We start from the raw sequence: 12,481 nt of genomic DNA, 5'->3' as shown, positions 1-12,481 counted from the left end.
CTCCAGCTAGTCTCTCATTGGTTCTCCCTATTCCTGTTCATCTTTCGCAGAAATTGCAAACTGGGCCAAAGAGGAGGTTAAAGGCACTGACTCTCCAAGTCGGGAGAGTGTTAGTAAAGCGTCTGGAATGTTGCACCCGAGTACCAGGGGACGAAAACTGACACATATTGGAACACGTCTCCCGATCACACGGTTGATCATACTCTGGGTTCCACATGCATGTTTTAGCTGAAGGAAGAATACCTTAAACCTGGAGAGTTGAGACCCGTGGAATGGGTACCATGCAATATGACTTCAAAGGGTCTTCATTTGCTCACCGAACCTCTCCAGTCCTATCACTGCTGCGTTTATGCCCCTGTACACACGCTTGATTCTCTTTCGGAGACATAGCAATCCATAGGTTTTAAGATACTTCCTAGTCAGGTACATTCTTAGGCGTTTAATATGGGGTGTTGAGTCCATTTCGTTGAGCAAGGAGTAGCTCTTGTCTATTCCATATTTGGCTTAAGGAACTTTATCTGTGCTCATTTCAATCTCTGGTTTTATGCAGCACCCCAACTCACCTTTCCCCTTAAGCAAGCATAAGTTGGGTTTCTAAATTTGAGACCCTGTTCTGTTTTGGAATTCAGTTCCTGTGTAGCCACGTTTACATTCCGTGTATTAGTGATATCTTATGATGTTTCTTTTTCTGTGAGACTTATTTCAGTTAGAATCATCGTACCTGAATCCACTCATTATGCTGCTACGGGCCTGATGACATAGATTTCATTGTGAGTGATATTGCATTGTACGTAAGTACCACAACTTCTTTATCCATTTTTCACTTTCTGCGATATTGAACTTGTACCGTAAACCAGGTTCTTGTAAACAGAGCCGTCCCAACCTTTGGTGTGGCTGTGTCTTTTTGATTTTAATTTCTCTAAGCTATAGGACCATAAGTGGAAGTGCCCCAGGCTCTGTTGCTTTGTTTTTTAGATGTTTCAGGAAACACCATACACTTCTCCCGAGTGGCTGTTGGCAATTTACATCCCGCCCATCAGCATAACAAGGCTCCCAGTTCTCCATGGCCTGTCCTGCCTTTCTGGATTTTACACTTTTTTCAGATGGCCCTTTTGACCGGGGGGAAGTGAGACTTCATTGTAGTGCAGATTTCCTTTGCAAGCTTGCTTGGTTGGCCAAAAAGGGCGTATGCGTTTTTTCCTGAATATATTCAGGAAAAAACGCATACGCCCTTTTTGGCCAAGTGCATCATTGTGGACGTTCTGCCTCTTTTCCTATGCTTTAAATGCAATTCCAGTCTACCTCCTGAAATCGGTTTCCTGCAATTGTGCCCCGCTTTCAAGTCCTCTTGGCAGCCTTACTTCAGTATATTTTTGGACGATAGCTGTCATTTATAACTCGGCAGGTTTGTGAATTTCTGTGCCCCTGATCTCCTTTCTTCAACTCGCTTTCTCGTGAGCTGGCCGCAACACCGCAGGATGGCTTCAGGCCCTAATCTGGTTCCGGCACGGCACGCTGAGCCTTTGGTTAATTCCTCTTCCTGGTGCGAAATGAGAGTTAAATTTGCCCATCCAGACACCTCCGTCTAGTCTGTCATTGGTTCTCCCTATTCCTGTTCATCTTCCGCAGAAATTGCAAACTGGGCCAAACAGGAGGTTAAAGGCACTGACTCTCCAAGTCGGGAGAGTGTTAGTAAAGCGTCTGGAATGTTGCACCCGAGTACCAGGGGACGAAAACTGACACATATTGGAACACGTCTCCCGATCACACGGTTGATCATACTCTGGGTTCCACATGCATGTTTTAGCTGAAGGAAGAATACCTTAAACCTGGAGAGTTGAGACCCGTGGAATGGGTACCATGCACTATGACTTCAAAGGGTCTTCATTTGCTCACCGAACCTCTCCAGTCCTATCACTGCTGCGTTTATGCCCCTGTACACACGCTTGATTCTCTTTCGGAGACATAGCAATCCATAGGTTTTAAGATACTTCCTAGTCAGGTACATTCTTAGGCGTTTAATATGGGGTGTTGAGTCCATTTCGTTGAGCAAGGAGTAGCTCTTGTCTATTCCATATTTGGCTTAAGGAACTTTATCTGTGCTCATTTCAATCTCTGGTTTTATGCAGCACCCCAACTCACCTTTCCCCTTAAGCAAGCATAAGTTGGGTTTCTAAATTTGAGACCCTGTTCTGTTTTGGAATTCAGTTCCTGTGTAGCCACGTTTACATTCCGTGTATTAGTGATATCTTATGATGTTTCTTTTTCTGTGTGACTTATTTCAGTTAGAATCATCGTACCTGAATCCACTCATTATGCTGCTACGGGCCTGATGACATAGATTTCATTGTGAGTGATATTGCATTGTACGTAAGTACCACAACTTCTTATCCATTTTTCACTTTCTGCGATATTGAACTTGTACCGTAAATGAGTTTCTTGTAAACAGAGCCGTCCCAACCTTTGGTGTGGCTGTGTCTTTTTGATTTTAATTTCTCTAAGCTATAGGACCATAAGTGGAAGTGCCCTAGGCTCTGTTGCTTTGTTTTTTAGATGTTTCAGGAAACACCATACACTTCTCCCGAGTGGCTGTTGGCAATTTACATCCCGCCCATCAGCATAACAAGGCTCCCAGTTCTCCATGGCCTGTCCTGCCTTTCTGGATTTTACACTTTTTTCAGATGGCCCTTTTGACCGGGGGGATGTGAGACTTCATTGTAGTGCAGATTTCCTTTGCAAGCTTGCTTGGTTGGCCAAAAAGGGCATATGCGTTTTTTCCTGTATATATTCAGGAAAAAACGCATACGCCCTTTTTGGCCAAGTGCATCATTGTGGACGTTCTGCCTCTTTTCCTATGCTTTAAACGCAATTCCAGTCTACCTCCTGAAATCGGTTTCCTGCAATTCTGCCCCACTTTCAAGTCCTCTTGGCAGCCTTACTTCAGTATATTTTTGGACGATAGCTGTCATTTATAACTCTGCAGGTTTGTGAATTACAGTGCCCCTGAGCTCCTTTCTTCAACTCACTTTCTCGTGAGCTGGCCGCAACACGACAGGATGGCTTCAGGCCCTAATCTGGTTCCGGCGCGGCACGCTGAGCCTTTGGTTAATTCCTCTTCCTGGTGGGAAATGAGAGTTAAATTTGCCCGTCCAGACCCCTCCAGCTAGTCTCTCATTGGTTCTCCCTATTCCTGTTCATCTTCCGCAGAAATTGCAAACTGGGCCAAAGAGGAGGTTAAAGGCACTGACTCTCCAAGTCGGGAGAGTGTTAGTAAAGCGTCTGGAATGTTGCACCCGAGTACCAGGGGACGAAAACTGACACATATTGGAACACGTCTCCCGATCACACGGTTGATCATACTCTGGGTTCCACATGCATGTTTTAGCTGAAGGAAGAATACCTTAAACCTGGAGAGTTGAGACCCGTGGAATGGGTACCATGCAATATGACTTCAAAGGGTCTTCATTTGCTCACCGAACCTCTCCAGTCCTATCACTGCTGCGTTTATGCCCCTGTACACACGCTTGATTCTCTTTCGGAGACATAGCAATCCATAGGTTTTAAGATACTTCCTAGTCAGGTACACTCTTAGGCATTTAATATGGGGTGTTGAGTCCATTTCGTTGAGCAAGGAGTAGCTCTTGTCTATTCCATATTTGGCTTAAGGAACTTTATCTGTGCTCATTTCAATCTCTGGTTTTATGCAGCACCCCAACTCACCTTTCCCCTTAAGCAAGCATAAGTTGGGTTTCTAAATTTGAGACCCTGTTCTGTTTTGGAATTCAGTTCCTGTGTAGCCACGTTTACATTCCGTGTATTAGTGATATCTTATGATGTTTCTTTTTCTGTGAGACTTATTTCAGTTAGAATCATCGTACCTGAATCCACTCATTATGCTGCTACGGGCCTGATGACATAGATTTCATTGCTGAGTGATACTGCATTGTACGTAAGTACCACAACTTCTTTATCCATTTTTCACTTTCTGCGATATTGAACTTGTACCGTAAACCAGGTTCTTGTAAACAGAGCCGTCCCAACCTTTGGGGTGGCTGTGTCTTTTTGCTTTTAATTTCCCTAAGCTATAGGACCATAAGTGGAAGTGCCCTAGGCTCTGTTGCTTTGTTTTTTAGATGTTTCAGGAAACACCATACACTTCTCCCGAGTGGCTGTTGGCAATTTACATCCCGCCCATCAGCATAACAAGGCTCCCAGTTCTCCATGGCCTGTCCTGCCTTTCTGGATTTTACACTTTTTTCAGATGGCCCTTTTGACCGGGGGGAAGTGAGACTTCATTGTAGTGTAGATTTCCTTGCAAGCTTGCTTGGTTGGCCAAAAAGGGCGTATGCGTTTTTTCCTGAATATATTCAGGAAAAAACGCATACGCCCTTTTTGGCCAAGTGCATCATTGTGGATGTTCTGCCTCTTTTCCTATGCTTTAAATGCAATTCCAGTCTACCTCCTGAAATCGGTTTCCTGCAATTCTGCCCCGCTTTCAAGTCCTCTTGGCAGCCTTACTTCAGTATATTTTTGGACGATAGCTGTCATTTATAACTCTGCAGGTTTGTGAATTACAGTGCCCCTGAGCTCCTTTCTTCAACTCACTTTCTCGTGAGCTGGCCGCAACACCGCAGGATGGCTTCAGGCCCTAATCTGGTTCCGGCAGGGCACGCTGAGCCTTTGGTTAATTCCTCTTCCTGGTGGGAAATGAGAGTTAAATTTGCCCATCCAGACCCCTCCAGCTAGTCTCTCATTGGTTCTCCCTATTCCTGTTCATCTTCCGCAGAAATTGCAAACTGGGCCAAACAGGAGGTTAAAGGCACTGACTCTCCAAGTCGGGAGAGTGTTAGTAAAGCGTCTGGAATGTTGCACCCGAGTACCAGGGGACGACAACTGACACATATTGAAACACGTCTCCCGATCACACGGTTGATCATACTCTGGGTTCCACATGCATGTTTTAGCTGAAGGAAGAATACCTTAAACCTGGAGAGTTCAGACCCGTCGATTGGGTACCATGCAATATGACTTCGAAGGGTCTTCATTTGTTCACCGAACTTCTCCACTCCTATCACTGCTGCGTTTATGCCCCTGTACAGACTCTTGATTCTCTTTCGGAGACATAGCAATCCATAGGTTTTAAGATACTTCCTAGTCAGGTACACTCTTAGGCGTTTAACATGGGGTGTTGAGTCCATTTCGTTGAGCAAGGAGTAGCTCTTGTCTATTCCATATTTGGCTTAAGGAACTTTATCTGTGCCCATTTCAATCTCTGGTTTTATGCAGCACCCCAACTCACCTTTCCCCTTAAGCAAGCATAAGTTGGGTTTCTAAATTTGAGACCCTGTTCTGTTTTGGAATTCAGTTCCTGTGTAGCCAAGTTTACATTCCGTGTATTAGGGATATCTTATGATGTTTCTTTTTCTGTGTGACTTATTTCAGTAAGAATCATCGTACCTGAATCCACTCATTATGCTGCTACGGGCCTGATGACTTAGATTTCCTTGTTGAGTGATACTGCATTGTACGTAAGTACCACAACTTCTTTATCCATTTTTCACTTTCTGCGATATTGAACTTGTACCGTAAACCAGGTTCTTGTAAACAGAGCCGTCCCAATCTTTGGGGTGGCTGTGTCTTTTTGCTTTTAATTTCCCTAAGCTATAGGACCATAAGTGGAAGTGCCCTAGGCTCTGTTGCTTTGTTTTTTAGATGTTTCAGGAAACACCATACACTTCTCCCGAGTGGCTGTTGGCAATTTACATCCCGCCCATCAGCATAACAAGGCTCCCAGTTCTCCATGGCCTGTCCTGCCTTTCTGGATTTTACACTTTTTTCAGATGGCCCTTTTGACCGGGGGGAAGTGAGACTTCATTGTAGTGCAGATTTCCTTTGCAAGCTTGCTTGGTTGGCCAAAAAGGGCGTATGCGTTTTTTCCTGAATATATTCAGGAAAAAACGCATACGCCCTTTTTGGCCAAGTGCATCATTGTGGACGTTCTGCCTCTTTTCCTATGCTGTAAATGCTATTCCAGTCTACCTCCTGAAATCGGTTTCCTGCAATTCTGCCCCGCTTTCAAGTCCTCTTGGCAGCCTTACTTCAGTATATTTTTGGACGATAGCTGTCATTTATAACTCTGCAGGTTTGTGAATTACAGTGCCCCTGAGCTCCTTTCTTCAACTCGCTTTCTCGTGAGCTGGCCGCAACACCGCAGGATGGCTTCAGGCCCTAATCTGGTTCTGGCACGGCACGCTGAGCCTTTGGTTAATTCCTCTTCCTGGTGGGAAATGAGAGTTAAATTTGCCCGTCCAGACACCTCCAGCTAGTCTCTCATTGGTTCTCCCTATTCCTGTTCATCTTCCGCAGAAATTGCAAACTGGGCCAAAGAGGAGGTTAAAGGCACTGACTCTCCAAGTCGGGAGAGTGTTAGTAAAGCGTCTGGAATGTTGCACCCGAGTACCAGGGGACGAAAACTGACACATATTGGAACACGTCTCCCGATCACACGGTTGATCATACTCTGGGTTCCACATGCATGTTTTAGGTGAAGGAAGAATACCTTAAACCTGGAGAGTTGAGACCCGTGGAATGGGTACCATGCACTATGACTTCAAAGGGTCTTCATTTGCTCACCGAACTTCTCCAATCCTATCACTGCTGCGTTTATGCCCCTGCACACACGCTTGATTCTCTTTCGGAGACATAGCAATCCATAGGTTTTAAGATACTTCCTAGTCATGTAGACTCTTAGGCATTTAATATGGTGTGTTGAGTCCATTTCGTTGAGCAAGGAGTAGCTCTTGTCTATTCCATATTTGGCTTAAGGAACTTTATCTGTGCTCATTTCAATCTCTGGTTTTATGCAGCACCCCAACTCACCTTTCCCCTTAAGCAAGCATAAGTTGGGTTTCTAAATTTGAGACCCTGTTCTGTTTTGTAATTCAGTTCCTGTGTAGCCAAGTTTACATTCCGTGTATTAGTGATATCTTATGATGTTTCTTTTTCTGTGTGACTTATTTCAGTTAGAATCATCGTACCTGAATCCACTCATTATGCTGCTACGGGCCTGATGACATAGATTTCATTGCTGAGTGATACTGCATTGTACGTAAGTACCACAACTTCTTTATCCATTTTTCACTTTCTGCGATATTGAACTTGTACCGTAAACCAGGTTCTTGTAAACAGAGCCGTCCCAACTTTTGGGGTGATGTGTCTTTATGATTTTAATTTCTCTAAGCTATAGGACCATAAGTGGAAGTGCCCTAGGCTCTGTTGCTTTGTTTTTTAGATGTTTCAGGAAACACCATACACTTCTCCCGAGTGGCTGTTGGCAATTTACATCCCGCCCATCAGCATAACAAGGCTCCCAGTTCTCCATGGCCTGTCCTGCCTTTCTGGATTTTACACTTTTTTCAGATGGCCCTTTTGACCGGGGGGAAGTGAGACTTCATTGTAGTGCAGATTTCCTTTGCAAGCTTGCTTGGTTGGCCAAAAAGGGCGTATGCGTTTTTTCCTGAATATATTCAGGAAAAAACGCATACGCCCTTTTTGCCAAAGTGCATCATTGTGGACGTTCTGCATCTTTTCCTATGCTTTAAATGCAATTCCAGTCTACCTCCTGAAATCGGTTTCCTGCAATTCTGCCCCGCTTTCAAGTCCTCTTGGCAGCCTTACTTCAGTATATTTTTGGACGATAGCTGTCATTTATAACTCTGCAGGTTTGTGAATTACAGTGCCCCTGAGCTCCTTTCTTCAACTCACTTTCTCGTGAGCTGGCCGCAACACCGCAGGATGGCTTCAGGCCCTAATCTGGTTCCGGCATGGCACGCTGAGCCTTTGGTTAATTCCTCTTCCTGGTGGGAAATGAGAGTTAAATTTGCCCATCCAGACCCCTCCAGCTAGTCTCTCATTGGTTCTCCCTATTCCTGTTCATCTTCCGCAGAAATTGCAAACTGGGCCAAACAGGAGGTTAAAGGCACTGACTCTCCAAGTCGGGAGAGTGTTAGTAAAGCGTCTGGAATGTTGCACCCGAGTACCAGGGGACGACAACTGACACATATTGAAACACGTCTCCCGATCACACGGTTGATCATACTCTGGGTTCCACATGTATGTTTTAGGTGAAGGAAGAATACCTTAAACCTGGAGAGTTGAGACCCGTGGATTGGGTACCATGCAATATGACTTCAAAGGGTCTTCATTTGTTCACCGAACTTCTCCACTCCTATCACTGCTGCGTTTATGCCCCTGTACACACGCTTGATTCTCTTTCAGAGACATAGCAATCCATAGGTTTTAAGATACTTCCTAGTCAGGTACACTCTTAGGCGTTTAATATGGGGTGTTGAGTCCATTTCGTTGAGCAAGGAGTAGCTCTTGTCTATTCCATATTTGGCTTAAGGAACTTTATCTGTGCCCATTTCAATCTCTGGTTTTATGCAGCACCCCAACTCACCTTTCCCGTTAAGCAAGCATAAGTTGGTTTTCTAAATTTGAGACCCTGTTCTGTTTTGGAATTCAGTTCCTGTGTAGCCAAGTTTACATTCCGTGTATTAGTGATATCTTATGATGTTTCTTTTTCTGTGTGACTTATTTCAGTAAGAATCATCATACCTGAATCCACTCATTATGCTGCTATGGGCCTGATGACGTAGATTTCATTGCTGAGTGATACTGCATTGTACGTAAGTACCACAACTTCTTTATCCATTTTTCACTTTCTGCGATATTGAACTTGTACCGTAAACCAGGTTTTTGTAAACAGAGCCGTCCCAACCATTGGGGTTGCTGTGTCTTTTTGATTTTAATTTCCCTAAGCTATAGGACCATAAGTGGAAGTGCCCTAGGCTCTGTTGCTTTGTTTTTTAGATGTTTCAGGAAACACCATACACTTCTCCCGAGTGGCTGTTGGCAATTTACATCCCGCCCATCAGCATAACAAGGCTCCCAGTTCTCCATGGCCTGTCCTGCCTTTCTGGATTTTACACTTTTTTCAGATGGCCCTTTTGACCGGGGGGAAGTGAGACTTCATTGTAGTGCAGATTTCCTTTGCAAGCTTGCTTGGTTGGCCAAAAAGGGCGTATGCGTTTTTTCCTGAATATATTCAGGAAAAAACGCATACGCCCTTTTTGGCCAAGTGCATCATTGTGGACGTTCTGCCTCTTTTCCTATGCTTTCAATGCAATTCCAGTCTACCTCCTGAAATCGGTTTCCTGCAATTCTGCCCCGCTTTCAAGTCCTCTTGGCAGCCTTACTTCAGTATATTTTTGGACGATAGCTGTCATTTATAACTCTGCAGGTTTGTGAATTACAGTGCCCCTGAGCTCCTTTCTTCAACTCGCTTTCTCGTGAGCTGGCCGCAACACTGCAGGATGGCTTCAGGCCCTAATCTGGTTCCGGCATGGCACGCTGAGCCTTTGGTTAATTCCTCTTCCTGGTGGGAAATGAGAGTTAAATTTGCCCGTCCAGACACCTCCAGCTAGTCTCTCATTGGTTCTCCCTATTCCTGTTCATCTTCCGCAGAAATTGCAAACTGGGCCAAAGAGGAGGTTAAAGGCACTGACTCTCCAAGTCGGGAGAGTGTTAGTAAAGCGTCTGTAATGTTGCACCCGAGTACCAGGGGACGAAAACTGACACATATTGGAACACGTCTCCCGATCACACGGTTGATCATACTCTGGGTTCCACATGCATGTTTTAGGTGAAGGAAGAATACCTTAAACCTGGAGAGTTGAGACCCGTGGAATGGGTACCATGCACTATGACTTCAAAGGGTCTTCATTTGCTCACCGAACTTCTCCAATCCTATCACTGCTGCGTTTATGCCCCTGCACACACGCTTGATTCTCTTTCGGAGACATAGCAATCCATAGGTTTTAAGATACTTCCTAGTCATGTAGACTCTTAGGCATTTAATATGGTGTGTTGAGTCCATTTCGTTGAGCAAGGAGTAGCTCTTGTCTATTCCATATTTGGCTTAAGGAACTTTATCTGTGCTCATTTCAATCTCTGGTTTTATGCAGCACCCCAACTCACCTTTCCCCTTAAGCAAGCATAAGTTGGGTTTCTAAATTTGAGACCCTGTTCTGTTTTGTAATTCAGTTCCTGTGTAGCCAAGTTTACATTCCGTGTATTAGTGATATCTTATGATGTTTCTTTTTCTGTGTGACTTATTTCAGTTAGAATCATCGTACCTGAATCCACTCATTATGCTGCTACGGGCCTGATGACATAGATTTCATTGCTGAGTGATACTGCATTGTACGTAAGTACCACAACTTCTTTATCCATTTTTCACTTTCTGCGATATTGAACTTGTACCGTAAACCAGGTTCTTGTAAACAGAGCCGTCCCAACCTTTGGGGTGGCTGTGTCTTTTTGCTTTTAATTTCCCTAAGCTATAGGACCATAAGTGGAAGTGCCCTAGGCTCTGTTGCTTTGTTTTTTAGATGTTTCAGGAAACACCATACACTTCTCCCGAGTGGCTGTTGGCAATTTACATCCCGCCCATCAGCATAACAAGGCTCCCAGTTCTCCATGGCCTGTCCTGCCTTTCTGGATTTTACACTTTTTTCAGATGGCCCTTTTGACCGGGGGGAAGTGAGACTTCATTGTAGTGCAGATTTCCTTTGCAAGCTTGCTTGGTTGGCCAAAAAGGGCGTATGCGTTTTTTCCTGAATATATTCAGGAAAAAACGCATACGCCCTTTTTGGCCAAGTGCATCATTGTGGACGTTCTGCCTCTTTTCCTATGCTTTAAATGCAATTCCAGTCTACCTCCTGAAATCGGTTTCCTGCAATTCTGCCCCGCTTTCAAGTCCTCTTGGCAGCCTTACTTCAGTATATTTTTGGACGATAGCTGTCATTTATAACTCTGCAGGTTTGTGAATTACAGTGCCCCTGAGCTCCTTTCTTCAACTCGCTTTCTCGTGAGCTGGCCGCAACACTGCAGGATGGCTTCAGGCCCTAATCTGGTTCCGGCATGGCACGCTGAGCCTTTGGTTAATTCCTCTTCCTGGTGGGAAATGAGAGTTAAATTTGCCCGTCCAGACACCTCCAGCTAGTCTGTCATTGGTTCTCCCTATTCCTGTTCATCTTCCGCAGAAATTGCAAACTGGGCCAAACAGGAGGTTAAAGGCACTGACTCTCCAAGTCGGGAGAGTGTTAGTAAAGCGTCTGGAATGTTGCACCCGAGTACCAGGGGACGACAACTGACACATATTGGAACACGTCTCCCGATCACACGGTTGATCATACTCTGGGTTCCACATGCATGTTTTAGGTGAAGGAAGAATACCTTAAACCTGGAGAGTTGAGACCCGTGGAATGGGTACCATGCAATATGACTTCAAAGGGTCTTCATTTGTTCACCGAACCTCTCCAGTCCTATCACTGCTGCGTTTATGCCCCTGCACACACGCTTGATTCTCTTTCGGAGACATAGCAATCCATAGGTTTTAAGATACTTCCTAGTCATGTAGACTCTTAGGCATTTAATATGGTGTGTTGAGTCCATTTCGTTGAACAAGGAGTAGCTCTTGTCTATTCCATATTTGGCTTAAGGAACTTTATCTGTGCTCATTTCAATCTCTGGTTTTATGCAGCACCCCAACTCACCTTTCCCCTTAAGCAAGCATAAGTTGGGTTTCTAAATTTGAGACCCTGTTCTGTTTTGGAATTCAGTTCCTGTGTAGCCACGTTTACATTCCGTGTATTAGTGATATCTTATGATGTTTCTTTTTCTGTGTGACTTATTTCAGTTAGAATCATCGTACCTGAATCCACTCATTATGCTGCTACGGGCCTGATGACATAGATTTCATTGCTGAGTGATACTGCATTGTACGTAAGTACCACAACTTCTTTATCCATTTTTCACTTTCTGCGATATTGAACTTGTACCGTAAACCAGGTTCTTGTAAACAGAGCCGTCCCAACCTTTGGGGTGGCTGTGTCTTTTTGCTTTTAATTTCCCTAAGCTATAGGACCATAAGTGGAAGTGCCCTAGGCTCTGTTGCTTTGTTTTTTAGATGTTTCAGGAAACACCATACACTTCTCCCGAGTGGCTGTTGGCAATTTACATCCCGCCCATCAGCATAACAAGGCTCCCAGTTCTCCATGGCCTGTCCTGCCTTTCTGGATTTTACACTTTTTTCAGATGGCCCTTTTGACCGGGGGGAAGTGAGACTTCATTGTAGTGCAGATTTCCTTTGCAAGCTTGCTTGGTTGGCCAAAAAGGGCGTATGCGTTTTTTCCTGAATATATTCAGGAAAAAACGCATACGCCCTTTTTGGCCAAGTGCATCATTGTGGACGTTCTGCCTCTTTTCCTATGCTTTCAATGCAATTCCAGTCTACCTCCTGAAATCGGTTTCCTGCAATTCTGCCCCGCTTTCAAGTCCTCTTGGCAGCCTTACTTCAGTATATTTTTGGACGATAGCTGTCATTTATAACTCTGCAGGTTTGTGAATTACAGTGCCC

This window comes from Lagenorhynchus albirostris, chromosome 6 (assembly GCF_949774975.1).
Source record: "Lagenorhynchus albirostris chromosome 6, mLagAlb1.1, whole genome shotgun sequence".
In the NCBI taxonomy this organism is placed as follows: domain Eukaryota; kingdom Metazoa; phylum Chordata; class Mammalia; order Artiodactyla; family Delphinidae; genus Lagenorhynchus; species Lagenorhynchus albirostris.
Note: the sequence above shows the minus strand (reverse complement) of the source record.